The sequence below is a fragment of the Mytilus galloprovincialis genome, chromosome 1 (genome assembly GCF_965363235.1).
Source record: "Mytilus galloprovincialis chromosome 1, xbMytGall1.hap1.1, whole genome shotgun sequence".
In the NCBI taxonomy this organism is placed as follows: domain Eukaryota; kingdom Metazoa; phylum Mollusca; class Bivalvia; order Mytilida; family Mytilidae; genus Mytilus; species Mytilus galloprovincialis.
Window position 1 is genome coordinate 94,979,922 of NC_134838.1, and position 25,061 is coordinate 95,004,982.

General features: G+C 31.5%; 1 long non-coding RNA gene across 1 annotated transcript; it reads right to left on the reverse strand.

Annotated features, from left to right (window-relative positions):
- Positions 1–14,984: 14,984 nt before the first annotated feature.
- Positions 14,985–19,986, reverse strand: LOC143050099 (uncharacterized). Its single transcript, XR_012970493.1, has 4 exons — positions 19,948–19,986; positions 18,470–18,539; positions 17,681–17,695; positions 14,985–15,556 (listed from the first exon to the last, which is right to left on the reverse strand). It is a non-coding gene; the product is annotated as an uncharacterized LOC143050099 (long non-coding RNA).
- Positions 19,987–25,061: the final 5,075 nt, after the last annotated feature.

The window sequence follows — 25,061 nt, forward strand, 5'->3', positions numbered from 1 at the left end:
GGGATGATCTCAGGTGGTGCGGAAGGGTATGCAGATCCTGCTTCACATGTGGCACCCGTCTTGTTCCTCATGTTATTACAAATTCACATTCATTAAAAGGGAAGGGGTTGTAGTTACATCCTAAGGAAAATATCCGATATCATCTGTGAAACTGTTATTCCGTGACGGTCAATCAACTCGTGATGGCGTCCTTAAAATTCAGAAGGGATGATTTGAACTTCATTATTTGGAACTCTTGGTTTAAAAGCTTTCTTGTGAGCAGCAACCTTTACCAAGGAAATCATGAAAATATGCTATGTATTTTTGGACTAGCATAAAACAGAACATTTTCTTATGGCGCTGAAAAAAGGTGACAAAATCATAGTGATACAGTTTTAGATAAATGGTTATTGAAAAGTGTTTAAGACAATAACAATCAAAACCAAGGGACATTTACATCAACAGTAATAAATAATAAACAAGAAACAAGACGAACTTCACTAAAAACCGGGAGTAATTGGGATGTCTTAATAATAAACATTTTATTGCGTTACTTAGAATTTAAGTTGTTTAGCTTCCTAATGATACTTATATAGTATATAAGTGAATAAACGAGTGTTGTCAATGGTTAACCGGTTAACCGAACGACCGAATACCAAATACCAAAAACGCTAACCGGTTAACCGGACTTTTTTCAATTTTAATAGATATAATATAAATTTGTATTGAAATCATCAAATAGCTATGTTTTCTTTAAAAATTGTCGTCGTGGTAATTAATTAAAAATGGGTTACTTTAAATCAGTAATACGATTAAGTTTCATTTTTGATCTAATATTGTGTAGGCCTACATCTGAATGTGCAATCTCCGTCGTACAAGTCTTTGTCACATTTTCAACCAATTGCTAACTCAAAAACTGTAAAAAGCAAACCAACGTGAATGTTATCAATGTATACTTGATGGTACGAGTATCAGGATTAATCAATTCAAATTAAAACACTCCACATTATTTTCGAAGACAACAAAAAAAGGAAAGAATCATCAGTTTCAGACATATTCAATTCTACGAGATCAAGATTTTATTTTTATTTTTCAATCTGAAGTTAGTTCAAACGCCATAGGTGATACCGTGTATTTGATTATAAAAGTCTAACTTGGACAGGAATCTTCACGGACAAGTTATGATACCAAAGGACAAACTTCAATCCATCGTATTATAAAAACGTAAATGTATGACTTGAATGGAAGGTATTCACATTAACACTCAAACCACATCTTCTTATATCAATGTGCAGGGTACTATTGATAAGGCCTTCAAACACCATTTTAAACTACCGGTTAACAGGTTTAGTCTGCAATGTTGGAGAGTATCAATGGAGTAAGCTACACATAGACCCAGGTTAGCGACACAGGATTTTCGAGCCTCTAGATTCTTTTGTAGCTAATTATGAAAAGTTTCAAGAATGTTTGTCGAGACTTCATACATAGCTTAACTTCACATTAAACTTTAACAATAAATCTAAATAAGATTTCTTCTTAGTCATAAACCGTAAAAGCGATATTAATTTGTTTAAGTCACGCTAGAAAAAAAGTTAAAATTAATTTTCAGTGAATGCAAGGATTTATAGACATCACACTATACATATCCATGGATAAAGTTATAGATTGAAAGTTTTAAGATTGTTAAACAGTTACAAAAAAGGCAATAAGGTTAATTTCCTAAGTAGATCATACTTATTGAAAAATTTTACGCTAGATTACTAAGGGAGGGATAAATCCTATTTTGTAAAGAATCACTCTGATTCAAACAAAAAAATCTCTGAAACTGACATTATCAAGATGCTTGATTTCTTGATATTTTTTACGTTTGGAGGACGTGTTTTCAACAGACTGTCGGTATTCCATAGTGAACCAATTGTGCCCTTCGTCTTGTCGACTTGTTTCTTTATCATAATGAGGTTGACTTAATACAGGAACTTCTTTGGAAGAAAGATAAGAAGTTAGCAACATCTTTTAACTTCACGTTCCGCTTTATAGATGATGTTCTCTCACTAAAAAATACAAAATTTGGTGACTATGTTGCACACATCTATCCAATCGAACTAAAGATAACGGATACAACATATACTGTTAGATGGCCTCATGTCTTAACTGACATCTAGAAATTGACCATGTTGGTCGGTTGAAAACAAACCTTTACGACAAAAGAGATGATTTTTGTGAACTTTTCATTTCTGTGTAGCAACATTCCAGCAGCGCCTGCATACAGAGCATATATCTCCCAATTGATACGAAATTCACATGCTTGTATGTCCTATCATGATTTCCTTTATAGAGGGTTGCTGTTCACAAGGAAGCTTTAAAACTAAGAGTTCTAAACGGTGAATTTAAAATTACTTCTTCGTAAATTTTACGGACTCCATTACTAATTGGTTGATCGTTATGGAATAACCGTTTCATAGATGATATCGGATATTTTCCTTATGTCGTTACTACAATTCCCTTTCCTTTTTCACGAATATGACCTACCGAATTATACTATTTACCGGGTTTGTAATGACCTGAGCAACACGACGGATGACACATGTGGAGCAGGATCTGCTTATTCTTCCGGAGCACCTGAGATCTCCCCCCCCCCAGTTTTTGGTGGGGTTCGTGTTGCTTATTCTTTAGTTTTTCTATGTTGTGTTTTCTGTACTATTATTTGTCTGTTTGTCTTTTTATTTTTGCCATGGCGCTGTCAGTTTATTTTCTATCCATGAGTTTTACTTCCATCTGGCTTTTGTTATACATTCGTTTGGTGTGATTGAGCTTTTGATTTTGCCATTTGATTAAGATTTTGATTTAGTATTTTCATTTCAGTATCATAATTAACCAGAATATTTCGATTCATCATTAATTCCCATCTTGAGAAAACCATAATCAAGGTCGAAAATGAATTCTCTAAATAGATACTTGTAAAGTTAATCAATATAAATACTGGATTTGTATACACTTTTATGTATTTATTTGTCAATATCTTAAGCATCTTGTGAAAACTGTGATTAAGGTCGAAAAATGATTTCTAAAAAAGTTATTTGTAAAGTTATCCGATATAAATAAAGGCAACAGTAGTACACCGCTGTTCAAAGCTCGTAAATCCATGGACAAAAAACAAAATCGGGGTAACAAACTAAAACTAAGGGGAACGCATTAAATATAAGAACAACGACACAACATTAAAACGTAACACACACAGAAACGGACTAAGCATTAGGCAAAATCCGATAAGAATAACAAATATAACATCAAAACCAAATACATGAATTTTGGGATCTAAAATTACCGTGACACGTCTTATAGTAATGTGAATTCACACTCAAAAATAAGAGAAAACAAACGACACAACGGAAACACAACGTTAAAATGTAACACACACAGAAATGAACTATAATAAAACAATGGCCATATTCCTGACTTGGTACAGGATATTTTCAAAGGAAAAAATGGTTGGTTGAACCTGGTTTTGTGGCATCCCTCTTTTAAGGCCATGTGAATATAACATTTATACACATTTGTTATCAAATATTTAATCAAACGAGAATCCAGCGATGTTTTTATTAGCATTCCATTTTCTGCACCAAGATATGCATGAAAAAGAATCCTAGTTGTTGATGAGTACAGGACACTCTTTCGAGTTTATGTTCGACAATATTAAGGTTCCCACGAACGAAAATATATAACCAGTATTCATACTACTTCGGTAAATACCAACAAAACTGGTGTTCTCATATTATACATTGAAAAATTAAGTAATTGAAATAATACTTCGAAATGTTTATAATTAAACTCTGGTAAAAAAGCAAGAAAAAGCAAAAGAAAAAATGTTCATTAATTGGTCATGTCACAACAAAATGTTTGTCATCATTTTTAGTGCAATTAGTAATGAAAATCTACATAATCTGACAATGACAAAAAAATATTTTGAAAAATTTTAATTTTAGTGAAAAGTGATGCTTTAGATTGGGAATATTTCAAATTAAAAGAAAAAAAAATCGCTAACATTAAACATTTAAAATGAGACAAAATTTGTTTTATTTTAAAGCTATGGTAAATCACATCATGGGGGAAATAACATTTCCGAAATATTAATTTAATGCGAAACATTACCAATTTTACTGAAAAGCAAATTAACATTTTTATAACATTTTTTGAGCATTTTGCAAGAAATAAGCTTTGTCGTTCTCTATTATTTATTATTTATTATTATAACGGATGGTCTTATTTATTAATTTTTACGTATCCGACAAAAGCGCTGTTTCCCTGCTATTTTTGACAAAATCAATGTTGAAAGAATGACAACAATATTATTTATAAAAGGTTCTCAGTTTACCACTGGTAATTATTATGCGACATTTCGTCGACATATATCTAATTTTCACCTCAGACTGTTGGCATATCCTATATATCCTGTGACCATCTATTGCAATATTGAATAACAATTTTAAAATAAATATCTAACCACACCTCTCCCGAACAATCGAATTTTGTACATATCTATGCTTAATGACTATTCAATATCGAAAGAATCGTTTAATTTGTATGTTCAAAGCGCTTGTTCCATTAAAGTTTGGATATAGTTTCAAAAATAAGTAGTTTAAAGTCGCTACATTTTATTTTTTTGTTTACTACTACGATCAAAGAAGGAAAATGTGACTTGATGGGTCACGACACGTTATTTGTGAAATTTCAACAGGATTAAGTTTCATAAAATTTTTGAAAGTCTATTTATTTGAATATATGTGGTCATTTCATCCGCCGTCTATTCAAATAAATGTGGAAAAATTATTGTAGAAATGTTTTAAATCATTTCAGTTCAATGATTGTAACATACATATATGACTATTAAAACATGCTGGAATTTATTTAAAATCGATATCCGCAGGCAATAATACCCATAAACTTGCTGAAATCAAATAACTTATACATTTTGTAAGCATCTTTGCTTGTTAAAGATGTAGTCGGGTAAAATCCAAAGACAAATCATAATTCAAAATTGATAACATAAGCCAACAAAGCATTAGACAAGGGAGAAAATTAGCTCAAACTAATGAAACCTCTTTTCGAGATATTCGATTTTAGCAAAATGGTGGGAAAAGGCTGACTCAGACTTTTACCTTATATTTAGCATTGACTTTATCTGTGTCTCAAATGCTAAGATAAGAAAACTAGAATCTGCTTTATTTTGGTAATGTCCATTTTATCAGCTTATGGGGCAAACAAATAAATCTGAATAGAAGAAAGAAAAAAAAACGAATAACTGACACACTTCTAAGCCTCACCTGAGTACATCATTAAGTCAAAATGTACCAAACAAAATTTATGAGCTTGAAAATGAGTTGTACAAATCAGTAGAACATGCAATTTACTGAGTAGTTAGACTTGACCAAAAAATATTTTTAGAAAAATACTATAGAAGCAGATAATAACAAATGCATTTGTTAATTGATCGAAAACTTTTAATTCGTTTGGTTTTTCAAGTTGACTGAAATTTTTACGAAAAAATTTAAACCACTAAAGCCAAGTGACGTTCAATTTTCATGGTTTTCTCCTTTTTCGTTAGAATAAATAAACTCATCAAAGATACTGGGATTTAGTTTTGTATTTACGCCAGAGGTGCGTTTCGTCTACAAAAGACTCATCTGTGATCCAAAAAAAACTTAAAAAGGCAAAATAAAATACGAAGTTTTGCCGAGTACAGCTAATGTAATCTATCCCTCAGTTAGAAAAGCGTAAGTATTTCAAAGTTTCAACAAATTTTGTAAACAGTTAATTTATAAATATTACCATATCAATGATAATTCATGTCAGCACAGAAGTGATGACTACTGGGCTGTTGATACTCTCGGGAATTAAAACTCCACCAGCAGTGGCATCGAACAAATGGTGATAAATAGACTCATTAAAGATACCAGGATTTAATTTTGTATTGACGCTAGACGCGCATTTCGACTACTAAATACTCATCAATGACGCTCGAATCCAAAAAAATAAAAAAGCCAAATAAAATACGAAGTTGAAGAGCATTGCTGACCAAAATTCCTAAAAGTTTTGCCAAATACAGCAAAGGTAATATATCTATGAGGTAGAAAAGCCTTAGTATTTCAAAGTTTCAACAAATTTTGTAAACAGATATTTATAAATATTACCATATCAATGATAGTTCATGTCAGCACAGAAGTTTTTGAATAATTGTTTGTAATCAAGTATTCACTTTTGTTTCACTTTCACTGTTGACATTCTTTTACTTTTTACAACAAAACTCATCATCAATTGAACGCAGATTATCCCTCAGAATTAGTTATTAACTTTATCAAAATAAGCAATGCACTACTGTAGTGTAAATATTTAGTTTTCACTTTTACCGTTCTAGACTTATGACCCACGGTTGATGAAAATTGTTGTTCCTGGATGGTAAATACAGAAGGACTTTTTGAAACCAATTGAATTAGAAATTGATTCATGAACAGAAACATATGTATCATAACTTTTTCATAGATTTTAACCAGAGTTTCACCTCTGGCATAAACACATTTCTTTTTCATTTCTATAAAAAAAAAATCATTTAATTGAGGATTATCTTGTTTGTTTATTTAATCGTCTTGTGACTCGAATTGAAATAAAGAAAACAACGTTTAAATGAGTTCGCTTCTATGTTCCCTAGAAAAAAAGTAAAATCACAAAAATACTGAACTCCGAGGAAAACTAAAAACGGAAAGTCCCTAATCAAATGGCAAAATAAAAGGATCAAAAACATCAAACGAATGGACAACAAATGTCATATTCCTGACTAGGTACAGGCATTTTCAAATGTAGAAAATGGTGGATTGAACCTGGTTTTATAGCGCTAACCCTCTGATTTTTATGACAATCGCATCAAATTCCGTTATAAGTTTTGGAATTGTTTGCACCTGTCCTAAGTCAGGAATGTGATGTTCAGTAGTTGTCGTTTGTTGATATGGTATATAAGTGTTATACGTTTTTCGTTTATTATATAGATTACACCGTTGGTTTTCCTGTTTGAATAACATTAGTATTTTTTTTAGGCCAAACTATCATCTGCGTGGTACGTATCGTTGAAGTTATTCGATTTCGACGTCCACCAATTGGGATTCACGTGCACAATAAGATTTTATGAAAGACAATTTTTTTTATAATTTCGTGATTTCTTGCGATTCAGTATACCCTTGTTTGATGGTTAGAAAATGAAAAAAATATAAACCAAATCAAACTCATATCAATTGAACGCAGATTATCACTCCGACTCATAACAATCCGAATTAGTTATAAACCTTATCGAAATAAACAATTTATGCAAAATTAGTAATGCGCTACTGTAGCGTAAATATTTTTCTGTCATTCAGAGTTCGATTTCAGCGTTTAGAAAATTGTATTGTTCAGATCAATCGTTATGCACTTATAAGTACTCGTTCTTATCGTCTTGCCATCCGTCGAGCTTAAAGGAGCATTAGCTGTCAAGTTCATGTTCACCGATTGAATTCAAATACTCATATTTTATTTTTAACATACTAAAACGTATATTCAAATTACAATAGGTCTGATATTAACAGTTAACAATGCCTGTACTTGATAATATTTATCAGAATTTCGTGTGTATTTTAGTCCAGACACTATCTAGTTAACTATCGAGATAACCTCCGAAGACTGCCGACGGTCACATAACCCGATATAAATATGAACAAAATATAGCGACCTCGTGCAATTGTATTTTCTAAGTCTGCTTGATTTAATGTTATATATTTAATACGCTAATTAATGTGTGTACCTGTATAAGAATGAGTCAACCAAATATTTGACTATTGTTTCACTTTTAAATGTTGACATACTTTCCCTTTTACAGCAAAATGCCTTCCGTGTGTAAGGAAAGGTAATATTTTTGTTTCGCTTGCTTGCTAGCTGAACCGTAACGTCATTATTTAGTTAGGTACAGAAGTAGACCAGCCTGACAGACAACTAGTCTGTCTTTCTGTAGGACTACACTACTCCTAAAAGCGGGTAGCATACCTTACCTATTCATGATTTCACGGTTCAGCAAGCTTAAGCAAGCAAGCTAACGAAAGATATTACCTTTATCAACACACTCTAGATATTTTGCTGTAATTTCTGAACACGACGGATACATGTTTAAACAATCTCTAGCAAATGGATTAAATTGAGGGTCCCATGAATACAGATGCTTTGCATTAGGATAATTCACCAGCGAAATTTAACAAAAGTGGCTGCAAAAAATAAATTATTATTATATTGTTTCATTTTCATCAATGTTTGGCTCAACAAATTCATATTATTTTTTTCGTATCTCGTAGCTAGTGCCCCTTTAAGCAGTATGTAGATTTAAAGACTGTCATCAACTATTCTGATATCACACAACTATAAAATTGTTGTCAATGTCGTTGAATTCCAAGATTAATTAATATTAAGTCTTAAAATACCGATATGTAATAGACCTCTACTTTTTATACGATCTCAATCGATTTGTCAGGACGTTTAAATTGCATATTGATAATATTAATAAATCAGTCATTTTTAATTCTATTTTTTTTTTTTTTTTTAGGTTATCTAATTATATATCTGTAGGAGGAAAGTAGAATATAGACATATTCTAGAATTCGTGATACAATGTACCTTTGGCTTATATATCTAGACCATAAATCAGACAGATAGATCTCACAAAAGGTTTGAGCAATACTATTATCTTCAGAACTACACTGTGTTTGGATAAAAATAAAAATAAGAAAAATACCGAACTCCAAGGAAATTCTAAATTAAATGTCCTTAATCAAAAGGCAAAAAGCTCAAACACATCGAATGAATAGAAAACAACTGTTATATTCCGACTTGATTTAGAACTAGAAAGCAGTGTTCTAAACTTGGTTTTGTAGCTAGCTAAACATCTCACTTGTTTGACAGTCGCACGAAATTCTATTATATTGACAACGATGTTAGAACAAAACAAACAGACATAATATGCAGTGGCTGCATTCTATGTGAAAAGGGCATAACGCCAAAACACGAATGTTCTTAAATATTGAATAACTTTTCGACAAATCAATAATTATGTAAGTTATGCAAGATTTATCCATCTGTGAAAAATGGCAGTAAAATGTATCTTACAGTCTGTCAAATGAGACCTTTTAAGATGAAGTTCAAATAACAAAACAAATATTTGATTGATGTTAATTACCCCTATCACATTAGCTTGAAAACAACATTGTTAGAGTGTTAAGGTGTTAATCAAGGCGCGTATATTGCTAATAGAAAACACAACCAGTTGCTTCATAGCATGCAGGAAGTGTAAATTAACAATAAGAAGTTGTGAAACTTAACAGGTCTGGGTAATGGCAGTATATGGGCCAGTATCAATGTATTCGCGACAAGGGTGCAGGATTTTTTCACAATTCATTACTCATTTATTAACGCTACTTTTTCCCCCTTTTTTAGTCATGAATAACAAGAATTTACTGTTAAGTTGAACTTAAGGACATATTCCTTTTTTTGGCAGCATTTTTGGCAATGTTAAACTACATTTTGATGAATAAATTAATATTTTATTTGATTTTTTTTGTAACGACATTATACGGATGACAAACACATAATCAGGTTGTTTATATGTCTGTATTTATTCTGTATTCATTGTTATATTATAGTTCGTTTCTGTGTGTGTTACCTTTCAACGTTGTGTTTCTTTTGTGTCGTTTGTTTCCTCTTATATTTGAGCGTGAATTCATATTCTTATAAGACGAGTCACGATACTTTTCTATCACAAATTCATGTATTTAGTTTTGATGTTATATTTGTTATTCTCATCGGATTTTGTCTAATGCTTAGTTCGTTTCTGTGTGTGTTACACTTTAATGTTGTGTCGTTGTTCTCTTATATTTAATGCGTTTATCTCAGTTTTAGTTTGTAACCCGCATTTGTATTTTTTATCGATTTATGAGTTTTGAACAGCGGTATACTACTGTTGCTTTTATTTATTACTGACTATATTTGCAGATTTATATTTATTTAATGTACAGTCTATATTGGTTGCTGACTATTTCAACAATATCATCGCATGAAATCGCAGTGGTGTTGGTGTATTTACAAAAGGATATGCCTACACCGTCGACACACATGATCGTATTCCTGTTGTTTTATTCGGGAATTCTTCTTCCCGATTATTGTAAATATATGCGAAGTGCCATTCTGGTCGCAAAGCAGTTCCGATTGCGTTCCTTCCTGGAGAACCTGAGATTACCCCAGTTTTAGCAGGGTTCGTATTGCTTAGTCTTTAGTTTTCTATGCCATGTTTTATGTTCTATTTGTTGTCTGTTTGTAAGTTAGTGGTTTTCCTTTTTAGCGTTGTCAGTTTATTTTCAACTTTTTAGTTTTAATATTAATTTGATATCCTTCACCTCACTTTTGTAACTAGACCACTTTCCTTAATATTCTTTCAACCCTCTTTCCTTAGACCTGTTTATTCATACACCTAAAGGCAATATTTATGATTATTATAAAGGAAAATTCCGAACCTTATGGACTTTCAAGATCACTCGTAATGATAAAATCTATTGAGTCCATGCATGGGACACTATAAGGATTTACTGCATGATTTAATGGAATATGGTCATCGCTTAGCTGGGAAATGTCAAAGTTTTTCTATCACTGCTTTTTACAAAAATGTTCAAGTTCACATACTACATTTTGGAAGTATGCATTTTGTCAAAATTTTCTTGTGAGATATTTTTTCTTGAAAATTTGTAATTTACAACATTTTGGAAGCCCAGCAATACATCCAGAATTTGTTAAATCATTTCTCGATAGACAGATTACTGGCGATTCAATCGGAATTTAAGCGTTCTAAATATAACCGCGATATAGAGATTGACAGGATTTCTGCGCGCAAATGAACCTTTTCAACAACATTTTGGAGATCTTCAATGTTTATGTGGCATGTTCTAATGCAAAATATCCGCTCTATTTAACAAAATGAATTTTGAAACTTACCTCTTTTTTTAATAAAATCGGGCAGATATGGAAATGAATTTTCCTCGAAGTATTTTTGTAATTTTACATTTTACAAACCCTTCTGGTAGAAGCGATGTTTACTCTATATTCCGGTCAACCCAAATTGCACTACTTACCGAAAAATTATAATGGTTCTTTTTCTTCTGAATATAAATGAAATACTTGCCACTGAATATTACGCAATTAATAATCAAACATCGTGCAAAAAGAGGAAGTTGTGTCATATATATTTTGTGTATAACCATTAATCTAGTTTGAAATTAAAAATTTCAAAGGACTACTTTAATATTTAAAAAGTAAAAATCACAAAAATACTGAACTCCAAGGAAATTTTAAAAAAACCAAAATGAACAACTGGCAAAATCAAATGATAACCCACATCAAACGAATAGACAGCAACTGTTATAATTGCATGCGTAAATTCAGAAGCTAGTTTCAACTGAATTTAACAGTCCACCATCCAAAAAAAGCTTAATTTCCTACACTGATAACAAAACCAAACCGTTATAAAAATATAAGAAAAAGCCCATGTATCCCAGAACCCTCAAAACCACAGGCAACAATATTATCATACCACATTCTTATATTATACAGCTAGCTAGCAATCTTGGATCCAGATTTTGCAATCAAACCTTTTTTTTTTCCAATAAGTTTTACTTCCAAGAAATTTGAAATAAGTTTACTAAAACTCAAAAATAAAATATTACATATTTTGTTACTCGTACAATGGGACATTTTATAGAGTTAGTTTGATAGCAAAGTTGTACAAAATCATCAGTGAGAAAACTTTTTGTTTTAAACTGAAATTACTGTTGTACTTCAAAATTCGATTGCCTGTAGTTCTATTTCCGACTCACATTAAACACCTGTTTGCAGCGGACAGTCATTTCAAACCACACAGTAATAATCTTAAATTATTCGAATAAATTTTACTTTCAAAATACCACAAAGAAAATATCAATAAGGACATCTTTTTCATAAACCAACAAGCTTCGTGAGAACAAATCTGTTACCCCTATGCATTGATCCATATTTGATCGCCATTGGTCGTTACTTTGTTATCAAATTTTGATTTCTTGTCAATTTTATCGATAAAAATGATAGTTTTAAAACTCCTATCTCTTGTTAAAAGAACCACATAATAATTTTATAAGATTATAGGGTAGACTTAATATATGTCTCTTTAGAAAATTATACCGTTTTAACAAAATCGTTAATGATAAAATCTTCAACTTTAAACAGGCATGTGTGATATAGACCAAGATATCATAAAATGATATATTCAGTCATTGCCGTGCAATTATACCTGTCAAATTCCATTTCAATCGTGATCAAATGAATGATTTATGTATCAACAAAACAGATGATTATCGCTTTTTCCTCACCATTACCCACAAGTAAAGTGAAAGAAAAGACATCAAAATATGTTATACCAAAATGAAGAATGCAAAATACTTTAACATTTTCCTTGTGCAGAATTTCATTTTTGATTATTTTAACATCGTTATAATATTATTTGTCCGTCTGTTCGTTATAATGGTCTTCGACAAATAATAATCTTATTGGAACATAATTTTGAAATTTTATCAGTGCGAAAAAAATAGAAATGTTTAGCGTGCCAGCCATAAATATCTTCTTATAATTTTGTAAAATACAATATGTCATACCAGAGAGCCCATTTTCCAGACAGGTTGTGGAAAAAGCAGACAAAGGCTATTGCAATACAAACATGGAAGGTAGAAAATGTTTTCTCATTTCTATGAAAACTCCAATTGAGTTTGTTACGCATTGCTCGATGACAAAATATTTTAAACAGCTCATTTTCATATTTGCTATATACAAATATATATATATAAAACCCCTACCCATTAAGGTCCACTCTGTGTTTTTGTTACTATGTTTCATAGTTGTTTTTCTTTCACTATTTTGTACATTACTTAGGCTGTTTGTTAACTCGTTTGAATTGTTTTGCATTTTTCAATTTGGGGCTTTTTATAGCTGACTTTGCGGTATGAGCTTTGCTCATTGTTGTTACCTATAGTTTTCAATTCATGTGTCATTATGCGCGCATTTGTTTCTAGCCTAAACGATGTAGACGACTACGCGCGTAGTCGTTTAATCCATTTGTTTCTTACATTTTTTGGTCAACGTTGACATCGTTCACATAAACGATGTACGCGCAAAATAGTCGCGTAGACGTTGATCGTTTATCGTTGAGACGTGTAAACGATAAATTTGTTTTTGCATCTGTCGTTTAAATAATTACGAGCACGTGTTGTTTTCGCAAAGTCCTGGTTATTTATTTCCCGCACTTTTACCTGTTTGTTTACAGTAAGTGAGTGTAATCTATTTTTGTCTGACAACGTGGGGTCGATAAAGTTTATTAAACGATGTATTTGTTTCTAGCAGCTTAACGTTTACTAACCGATAGTCATCGATGACAAAATTTCGGGTTAGAAACAAATGCACTCTTAGTCTCTCGTGAAGCGTTGTCTCATCATAACACATCTTCTTTTTTATATTTATTTTTATTAGGTAAAGAAAGATAACTCTACAATGATCATTACAATTTCGAGATACACGTCGAAAAATCGATGATACCGTGGTGTTTCTTTTCTGAATTTGAAAGAAGATTAATCACAGAAAAAGATTGCAGCAAATCGACTCCACTATGGCATAAAGTATTGCAATCAAATTTAAAGATACCTTATTAGAATGCATCAATCCACTGTCCTTGTCTTCTATTTTCACCACTACCTTCTCCACACCCATAAACATCCAATAAAACGAAAACAATATTAAGCAAATGGGGATAATTAGTGGTTATTGCTTTGCCGTTTTTAAGATATTGCATATGTAATCAATGAGGGGATGAATTTAAACAATAGTTGATTTGGAAAGTTTTATAAAATGCTTCTTTAACCTCAACGTATGTTCATATGATAGTCGGACCAGGAAACTCGGCAGTTTAATTACTAGTAAATTCTATTGTATTTGTTTGAAGAAAGTTTGTGAGTTTAAGACGTCAATCTATGGTAGATTATTTTCTTTCCTCTTGTTGACTTTCCTTGCTTTCATAGGGATATAACAATGTTTCCCTATAATGGAGTGTACAACGCTTTTCTATGAATTACGTTTTATATTTGAATTTACTTATTGTTATAATAGATGGTTTTTGTTCTGAATAAGAAAATATGAATCCAGGTGTTCTTTAGTGTAAAGGCGAAGTCATATCATCAATAGTTTTGCGCAGGCAATGTGGATTTGGTTGATAGAATATAAGTGTCACATATTTTGTAATTATTCCACTAGTCATCACTACAACCCATTTCACTTCCCACTTTTCCACATTTAAGACGTCAGCTTATGTAAATTCAAAAAACGCACATTTCACAAAAATACCGAAATGCAATAAAAATGAAAAATAGAAATTCCTATATCAAATGGCAAAAATTAAACATATCAAACGAATAGAAAACAACTGTCTGTTTCCTTGTTCTGAACAACACGTCGAGTGCCACTAGTAGAGAAGAACCTCCGAACTTTTCCGGAGCATGTACGTTCTACAGCCGGTTTAAGTTCTGGTTAGTATTGCTGAATCATTTAATGTTTGTGTAATGTTTTGTGAACTCTGTTCAAAGTTATTTGTCTGTTATTGTCTCCTTTCTCTGTTGTCTTTTTACCTTATACACCGAAATTTAAGCGCTGTTATTTTAGATATTTCGATATATTTCATGTGTTCTTTATTTCGTGTTTATATACAGCCAACCTATTTTCTTTTTCTTTATTTATTTGCTTCCAATTATCTGTTGATGATGTGTTAATGTGTACATGTGTTTGTATATAAACATCATTTCAACATTGATTGAAATGTTTCATCAATTTCCATCAATTTAAGCGAGAAAAATAAAGCAAAAATAATAACAATAAATCTATCAATGTAAAAGTATTTAATAAAGATTTTATTCATTAATTACTAAATACTTTAACAAAACATATATATTAAAACAACACATTCATGAAAATATTTTGATTTTATTTCAGACCACTGTTTTTCGTTCTTCTTCTATTTAAAGAATCTTAAAGCCTGAGAAGGACGAGAATGAGTTCATATCACCATGGAGAACATTTGCAGCATTAGGAATTGTTTTTATAAACGCAGTATCACCCTTCTTCATATCAACGACTACGTTTTTGGTTGACTGTACCGAACCATTCATTCCAACTGCACTTGCTCTATTTCCGGTTATTTTTGCACCATGCTGACTACTTTTGTGTTTCAATATGAATACTGTGTCAAAATGTTTACCTTTTGGTACGTCAGATGTCCAACTAAACGAATATAGTCCGTCTTCATGACATTTAAACGTGCCTTCGGCTGAATTGTAAGCGAGGCCCACGTTCGTTTTCACATTATCGTATATCACAATGTGTGCCTTGTTTTGATTGCCTTTAATAACCATCATTGGTGACCCTCTGTTGGCGTGGAAGGCTACTGGGTTGTAAGCTTAAAATGGATAATGATTTGTGTATCACATACATGCATAGGTTGAGTAGCGCATAAACAAAAGAAAGTACATTTTCATACCTTGTTTTACTGCAAAGTATTAATATAATGCTTTTTCAAAAATCATAATGAAAAGTAGCTAGTATATGTTTTTTAAGTTTTGTTTTGCTAAGCTTTCATAAACTGTATAATCACATGAATTTAAGGTTAGTACAAAAATAGACATAGGAAGATGTGGTGTGAGTGTCAATGAGACAACTCTCCATCCAAATAATAATTTAGAAAAAGGTTTAACCATTATAGGTCAACGTACGGCCTTCAACACGGAGCCTTGACTCACACCGAATAACAAGCTATAAAGGGCCCCAAAATTACTAGTGTAAAACCATTGAAACAGGAAAACTAACGGTCTAATCTATATAAAAAAACGAGAAACGAGAAACACGTACAAATACCATAAACAACTACTGTACATCAGATTCCTGACATAGGACAGGTGCAAACATTTGCAGCGGGATTAAACGTTTAATGAATCCAAACCTTCTCCCTTTTTTCTGAAACAATAGCATAACATCACAACATAGAAAAACACACGATAAAATATCAATTGTCAGGCTTAACTCAATCAAAAAACGTAAATTAATAAACTATGTACGAATAAATTTGACTTGCTATATCTGAATGCAAATGAACAGTTAATAGAATAATTGGGACAAACTAGGCCAAAAAGCAAACAAACAAGTCCAAACAAAGCCATGGCAAGAAATCTGAATAGTACATGTAAAGTTTAAACATCAATAAATTAAAATAATAAATAATAACTTTTAGTTATGCTCCTCTTTGAATTTATATAAAATATAGTATATATTAATTAACATTATACTGTGAATCCATGATAGTTCGTGGTGAGCATTATATGAATATTGTATAAGTTGAAACTCGAATTGAAGTGTTCAGAAAAGAAAAGTTACGCTAATCTTGGTAAAACCACGAAATCAAATATCCATGACCAAACTATGTTTAATGCAATCCACGAAAATTAATGAAGCAACAAAAATATATCATGACATTTCCAAAATTTGACCATTAAATAAACTCATCATAGATATCAGGACTAAGTTTTGTATATACGCCAGACGCGCGTTTCGTCTACAAAAGAATCATCAGTGACGCTCGAATCCAAAAAAGTTAAAAAGGCCAAATAAAGTACGAAGTTGAAGAGCATTGAGGACCAAAATACCTAAAAGTTTTGTCAAATCCAGCTAAGGTCATCTATGCCTGAGGTAGAAAGCCTAAGTATTTCAAAAATTAAAAATTTTGTAAACAGTTAATTTATAAATATAACCATATCAATGATAATTCATGTCGGCACAAAAAGTGCTGACTACTGGGCTGGTGATACCCTCGGAAAAATAAATCTTAAACCAGCAGTGGCATCGACCCAGTGGTTGTAAAGAAACTCATTATATATATCAGGACTAAAAAAATTTGTATATACGTATAAAGTCCTTTCTCCTCATAAATTACATCTTTACATTCTTTGTAATTTTTTTGTATAAATACTAAAATCCAATGCACATTTCGTCATTAGAATGAAAATTCCAAACAATATCGTAAAATTCGATATTTTACCAATATATGATGAGAACGTTTTTACTCTCGTCCTTAACATACTAACATGATAAAAAAAAATCCAAATTTAATCAATATATTTATGAATTCTTCAGCTCCTTTCATTTTAGGATGATAATAAATCGTCTCCTACATAACACTAAGTTAAAAGTTAGGTTCTTTAGATCTATTTACAAAATAAGGATTCAATGAATGCATGACATGTTGTTTTGTGGTGAAGATCAATGCCACTTAGCATAATACATTCTCATTCAACATTGATGAGTAGTCTGTATATTTTTTTTTTTTTTTTTAGTTTTTAAATATGAAAATAACTAACACTATGAAGTCAATAATAGGATTTCAAAATATGTATCTTTTACGTTCATTTTTCGCCAACAGATACTTAATTATGCATTGGTAGGCGTTATTGTACAAATTTCTTTCTCTAAAATTTTTAAAAAATCGTTATTCATTACTTCTTTTATTCGTATATATATTAATATGTATTACCTGATACTGTCTGGCCTGTAACAAGAAACGGAACAAATATTAAATAACGTTTGGGTAAAATAAAAGGCAAAACAATGGCATACAACTTAAAAGTCCTTATCAATTAAAAAAACGATAAATAGAAGATATCATATGGTCCTTACAGTCGCATATCTTTAACAATAAATGTATTCAAACAGTTGAAACATAAAACACTCCTACTCAGTTTCAAGCTTAAAATGAATATACAATTCCTAGACATATGATTTTTTTATAAGTTAATATTGGCTTTTAACTAGATGTCAGTCACTTCGAGTACTGTCAGATCTGTACTTTGTGTCTTTTCTGTAGTATTAATTCCTTACCATGTTCGTTCCGTACTTTTGTGTTTCTTATCTGTGTCGATCTGATGAAAATTGAATGTTTCTTTTTGTTATTTCATTTGGACGTAAAAGTGTTGATAAAAGCACATTTTGTATGGAACGTCATACAAAAAAATGTATGCACGTTCTATTCTTTTACAAGAACCTTTTTATTCTGATGATTATATTTTCATGTAGCAACAATGAAATAACTAGTTGACTTAAGATTTGAGTTTGATATTCCATTGTTCTAAAAAGGTACAGATATCACGTTCATTAAACAATGTTACATTTGATAGGGAAATGAAAGATCGCCTTTTGGAATGTCTCGGCCAATCAAAATAACGGAATCGTATATAACGTGTATGTAATGCTCTTATGTCCCTTTAATGGAATATTGAGGTTATATGTTTTACCGTAGTAGATTTGAAAGCGAACTGGTACTTACTAGAAATGAAACAAAGAGCCACTATGGCAAAGGATGCAGTTCCAGACATTGTCTATATTGATGGTTGTTCCTGAAAGTAAACAATGAACCGCATGATACGTACTGTATAACGAACATATTAAGAAAAGATGAATGACGAAATACAAATTATAAATTTTGAATCTACACAGAAAATAGGACGAAACGAATTGTTGGCCTTAAATTCAATATTGCGTAAACTTTTTATGCATATGCATATTCAATAGGAAATTAATGAACATTTCTTACAAAATTTACAAAATATGCCTTACGAGTACTTCCGAGATTCAATTGTTATACTTTAATATATTTTTTCAAAAACATGAGGATCCATTAACCTACAGTTGTAATCAAAAGAGACGCAAAAGATGCCAATGGGATATTCAAAATCATAACAGTAATAAGTCAAAATTAACTGAAAATCCCATGACTACAAAATCAAATAAAAATACAAATAGTATACAAAACAGTGGTGGGTCACCCATATAAGGTTAAAATGAATTATCCTTATCTATTTAAGGTTTATCCTATGAAGATTAAAAAGTTATCTTTATATTATATTCAAAACTTTTAAATATGCTGGAGAAAATTGCAGCCTTACTTATTTGTAAATAAACAAAATTGAAGTAATATACAAAATTAGGAGGTATGGTATGATTGCCAAATGAGTCAACTATTCACCAGAGGTCAAATGAGTCGTATAAAATCAATTACTTCGGAGCTCCTTTGTTATATCAGGGGTGATCTGAGTCGGATCATCCCTACCAGATCAGCCTAATTTGAATTTCTTTGTCAGCTTATTTCCTTTTGTTCTGTAACATTTTGACTGGAATGCCAAATTCACAATTAAACTTAGAAACATGTACACGGAAAAGACTAACTATCAAAATTTATGTTGAAACAATCCACTGTCTATGCTCGGAATCGAAATCAAGACCTTTAACATCTTAACCCACGAGTCTACAACAGGTCTACTGGATAGAAACTTTAGTTAATTTAACATATTTAAACACTGTGTCCGGGGCTCATAAAGGGTATATATTATAAAGTAATATATTAAGTATATAATAATGACAGTGTGGCGCTTTAAACTAAATTTTATGAGGCGTAAATAGTTTTTATTTTATCCAGAACAGCTGGGATGTAAAATAGTTATCCCATTCGGACTTTGTGTGTCAATGTTAGATCCCCTCTGGACTTCGGCCATCGGGGGTGAGTTTACACTGACAAACCGTGTCCTCATAGGATAACTATTACTTACATTTCACCGTACGGCCTTCAATCATTAGAAAAAAACCCATTCCATATAGTCAGCTATGAAAGGCTCCGAGATGAAAAATGTGAAACAATTCAAAAGATAATACTAACGGACCAGTTTACGAAAAACAATTATGACAGACTGTAAAGCTAGTAATAAAGTTGTAATGAAAGGGCTCGATTTTAGATAATTTTAGACTTACCTTTAATTTGTATGATTAGCATATGTCCACATGATTTAAGTAAATTGTACCTTTTATACTATTTGTTCCGGTCAAAAGTTCAAAAGTTACTTCTATATAGTGATGATAAATGAAAGCTTTTTCTGTCCTGACATGTGACATTTGTACCAATCATGATTCAAAGTTTCTTGTTCTTTCTTATTTAAAACAACTTCATACATTGTACATGTAAAAAAGGGATAAATGATAAATGCATTACAACCAAAAAAAGAAACAGCTCTATTTATCATAAAAAAATCGCTAAACATCCTTCCATTGTCAAGAAAAGCTTTTAAGGGTAAAGTTAATAATAAATAGAGAAATTCCCATACTGTTGGGTTTTTTTTTTAATTTTTAAACATACCTAAATATCTAAATAATGATTTGTGTACGTAAACATATTTCCAAGTATTTTTTGTGAATTTCGCGGCGTCCCTTTTTCATTGCTGATGTCTGTTCTTTTACATGATGTTTGTTTGGTCTTCGATGCCTAGTTATCTCTTGAAATTATTTCATATCGTCCGAATATATTGGAATAATAAGTGAATAAGAAATATTGAAAATTGATTAGTCTTCTAAACCTCATATAAAACATCTGAGGCAGGATTTTTATGCATTCTTTTTAGCTTTTATGAACTAAGCATACATTTAGTTGTATAATTAGGTAAAAACGATAATTTGATAATAAGAATGATAAAATATTATTTCAGTTTTCTTTCAAATATGGACATTAAGAAACATAAAGATGATGTTGTGATATCAACTCTTTTGAATAAATCTTGGTTATTTCTCCTTTTGAACAGTACTTCAAAAAAAGAGATAATGCATGTGATCATTGTTTCGTAAAAAAGATATCGTAAAGCTGGGGATAAATGTCATCTTGTTTTGATCAAACGCTTATCCATTGTGTTTTTTATTTTTTTAAACTGCAGTTCTCTCATTTATCATATCCTATGGTCAATGAGTTCATATACCCATTTTCTTACTAATATGTTGAAAGATTCACAAGAAAACAAACATAAATTAGAAGTCAAAAGGTAATGAATTTAAGTAATCAAAACATAATCGCATTTACATACAGTTTGAAAAATATCCAATTCTAGCTGCATAACGAATTGTAATTGAAAACTGAAAATATGAATTTGTTAAAGGTATGTATGCAAATAGATGAAATCACCATTAAAAAATTAAATTTTAAGCATCATTTCCTTTTGAAAAACGTGCAATAGTTGATCCGAACCATACGAGTGTTTGGACAATAAGCGTATGGTCATGACAATATGGGTATATACTCATGTGGTCCGATCATACGCGTATGGTCCTATTGTACGCTCAAGGTCAGGGTAAATAACACGTTTACTTTTTATACTTCAAAATTTTCCATAGGGTATGACGCTTCAACAAACTGTCGGCATTCCAATGGGAACAAACTGTGCCCCTCTACTTGCCGACTTGTTTCTTTATTATTATGAGGCTGACTTCATGCAGGAACTTCTTAGGAAGAAAGATAAGAAGTTAGCAGTATCATTTAACTCTACTTTCCGCTTTATAGATGATGTTCTTTCACTAAATAATTCAAAATTTGGTGACTATTGGAACGCATCTATCCCATCGAGCTAGAGATAAAGGATACTACAGATACAGTTAAGTCGGCCTCATATCTTGATTTACATCTAGAAATTGACAATGAGGGTCGGTTGAAAAAAACTTTACGACAAAAGAGATGATTTCAGCTTTCCAATTGAGAACTTTCCATTTCTAAGTAGCAACATTCCAGCAGCACCTGCATACGGGGTATATATCTCCCAAAAGATACGATATTCCTGTGCTTGCATTTCCTATCATGATTTTCTTGATAGAGGGTTGCTGCTCACAAGGAATCTATTAAACCAAAAGTTCCAAATGATGAAGTTGAAATCATCCCTTCGTAAATTTTACGGACGCCATCACGAGTTCGTTGACCGTTATGGAATAACCGTTTCACAAATGATATCGGATATGTTCCTTACGTCGTAACTACAATCCCTTCCCTTTCATGAATGTGACCTACCGAATTAGACTATTTACCGGATTTGTTATCACATAAGCAACACGACGGGAGCCACATGTGGAGTAGGATCTGCTTACCGTTCCGGAGCACCTGAGATCACCCTAGTTTTTTGGTGGGGTTCGTGTTGTTTATTCTTTAGTTTTCTATGTTGTGTCATGTGTGCTGTTATTTGTTTGTCTTTTTTCATTTTTAGCCATGGCGTTGTCAGTTTGTTTTAGATTTATGAGTTTGACTGTCCCTTTGGTATCTTTCGTCCCTCTTTTTTAGTTGTCACCATTAAAAAAAAGCTATCAAAGGCCAATTTATTATATGTGAACAAAAGCAGTTTTCACAGCTGCTTTAACTCACTAGTCAGAACCATAGAAAACAGATTACTTTATACCTATTGCCATTGCCGATTTGTTTACGAGTGAATGGCAATATGTCGACTTGGGAAGATAACTTCTTCTTTTGTTGGCTGTTGTTCGTGTGATTCTTTGTCAATTGTGTTCTCCAATTTATTTATATTGTAGTCCTGTGTTGTCATTTTGATGTTATATTTCACATGGCCATAAAAGTGCGAGGTTTGGCATGCCACAAAACCAGGTTCAACCCACCATTTTTTCCTTTAAAAATGCCCTGTACCAAGTCAGGAATATGGTCATTGTTATATTATAGTTCGTTTCATTGTGTATTACATTATAACGTTGTGTCGTTTGTTTTCTCTTATTTTTGAGTGTAAATTCACATTGCGATAAGACGTGTCACGGTACTTGTCTATCCCAAATTCATGTATTTGGTTTTGATGTTATATATATATGTTATATTTGTTATTCTCGTGGGATTTTGTCTATATGTGTTACATTTTAGTGTTATGTCGTTGTTCTCCTCTTATATTTAATGCGTTTCCCTCGGTTTTAGTTTGTTATCCCGATGTTGTTTTTTGTCCATGGATTTATGAGTTTTGAACAGCGGTATACTACTGTTGCCTTTATCTATAAATATTTTGATGAATTTTTACACAAGAAGTAATATCTTTTACTGACTGACGAAAAAAATCGACAGTAGAAAGAGTCTAATAACTCACACTAAAAACGAACAGAAAATCGATACGTGTTAAAGACAGAGGGTTTCAACATGTAACTTGTGCCGTTTTAGGTTTGAAAAAAAGATCTGCAAAGAAGGCTAGCTTTTTACTCGCTAACAAAAGGTTTAACTGCAAAATGATCGTGCACAACCACACGTACAAAGACAGAAAAGCTATAGTACCGTTTGGAATTAAATGCCACCCTAAGCATACATGCACGAATACAATTAGCGACGAAAACTAACTGGCATCAATATTAATGTTTATGTACCCTTTGAATTATAAAGTTTAGACATTCTCATGTAACCATAATTGTTTGGTTTTTTTTAATTTAAAGTTTTGTGTATTATTGAAACGTTTCAAATGCAATTTAGAAAATACCTATATGATATAAATACTCATATGGTTCAACCCGTAAATACCCAAACGAGTTTATGCGCATACGGTCCGACCATACACGTATGGTTCATATACTCATATGGTGTGGAACATAGCCACACAAATCAACATAATTCGATCTCATTTTAAAAAAAACACATAAAAATAACAAACAAAAGTATGTAAACTAACCACAAAAATAAATGAAAAGAAGTTCTCATTTCAAAAATATAAACTATGACCATAAGCATTAATATTTTGTATGATTTCACGGAATCTGAACAATAACTTAGTACAGGCCGCAATGCAAAAAGTCATAAAAATGACGTCATGCGAAGTGGTGAAAAGGCACAAAAATTACGTAACATTTGAATTTCTGAAACAGCACAAAAATGCCGTCACATTTGAAAAACTATATTTCAAAAATAAGATAGAATTAGGATTGATTTAAGATTATAACAGAACTAAATACTGATATGACATTTAAACACAATGCACGTTGCAACACTTATTAATAGCAATTAACTATATTATATATATGTCCGGTTTGTTTTGAATCTAACTTCAAACGTAAACATCGTACAGATTACGTTGAACAAAATCAAATCTAATAAATGAAGGCGGTGATTAATTTTCTTTACTATAACACATGAATATAATAGAAAAGACGTCAACAGATTTGACAAAATCCGATGATAATTACAAATATAACATCAAACTAAATACATAAATTTGGGATAGATTAGTACCGTCACACGTCTTATAGTAATGCGAATTCACACTCAGCAAAACAGTCACAATCGCGAATAAGTCCCGTTCCGTAATTAAAAGATTAGATGACGTAATGACAAACCACAATCTACCATGTGGTAAAAATGTACTTAGCTAGTTTGGTCAAAGACACATCGTATGGATCAACTAATTCATGATGGTGTCCATAAACAGGGTTTCCCCTAGGTCAATTATTTTTTTCGCCACCTCTTTCGCCAAAACAATATATTTTTCGCCACTTTATTTTTTTTATCGCCAAGTAACATAAACATATTTTTCATTTAAAATTGACCTTTTTTTCTACCCCCTCCCTCCCTCAAATAAGATGATTTTGTCCCAATGTGTCTATGATTATTCTCTCAAACTTATTTTAGAGTCTACATTTTAATGAATAAACACTAAACATTTACTTTTAAACATCAGAATTTTTTTTAACTTGAAAGGGAAAAATATAGTCATTGTTTTTTAAACAACTTTTGTAAATGAGGGGGCTGTATACTTTTATAATAATAAAGAAGATATAAGTCGTGGAACATAACAAATTAATGTTTTTTTTATCATATAATAATAATACCAGTATAGTTCTTAGGGAAAGTTTCTTTAAAAGAAAAATGCTGATGTGCCCTTTTGTACTAAGAAGTGGTTTTTACAACAAAACAAAAGCTTTTATCATATGAAATTGATCCCTCATTTCATGTGTACTCATTACATTGAAGAGTTACTCTTATTCGAGGGGTTGTTCCCAACCTTTTGGATATATTTCGTCATAACGACAGTTTTCTTTTCTTGACCATCGTAAACAATGATAAATGAAAAAGTTGAGACGTAAAA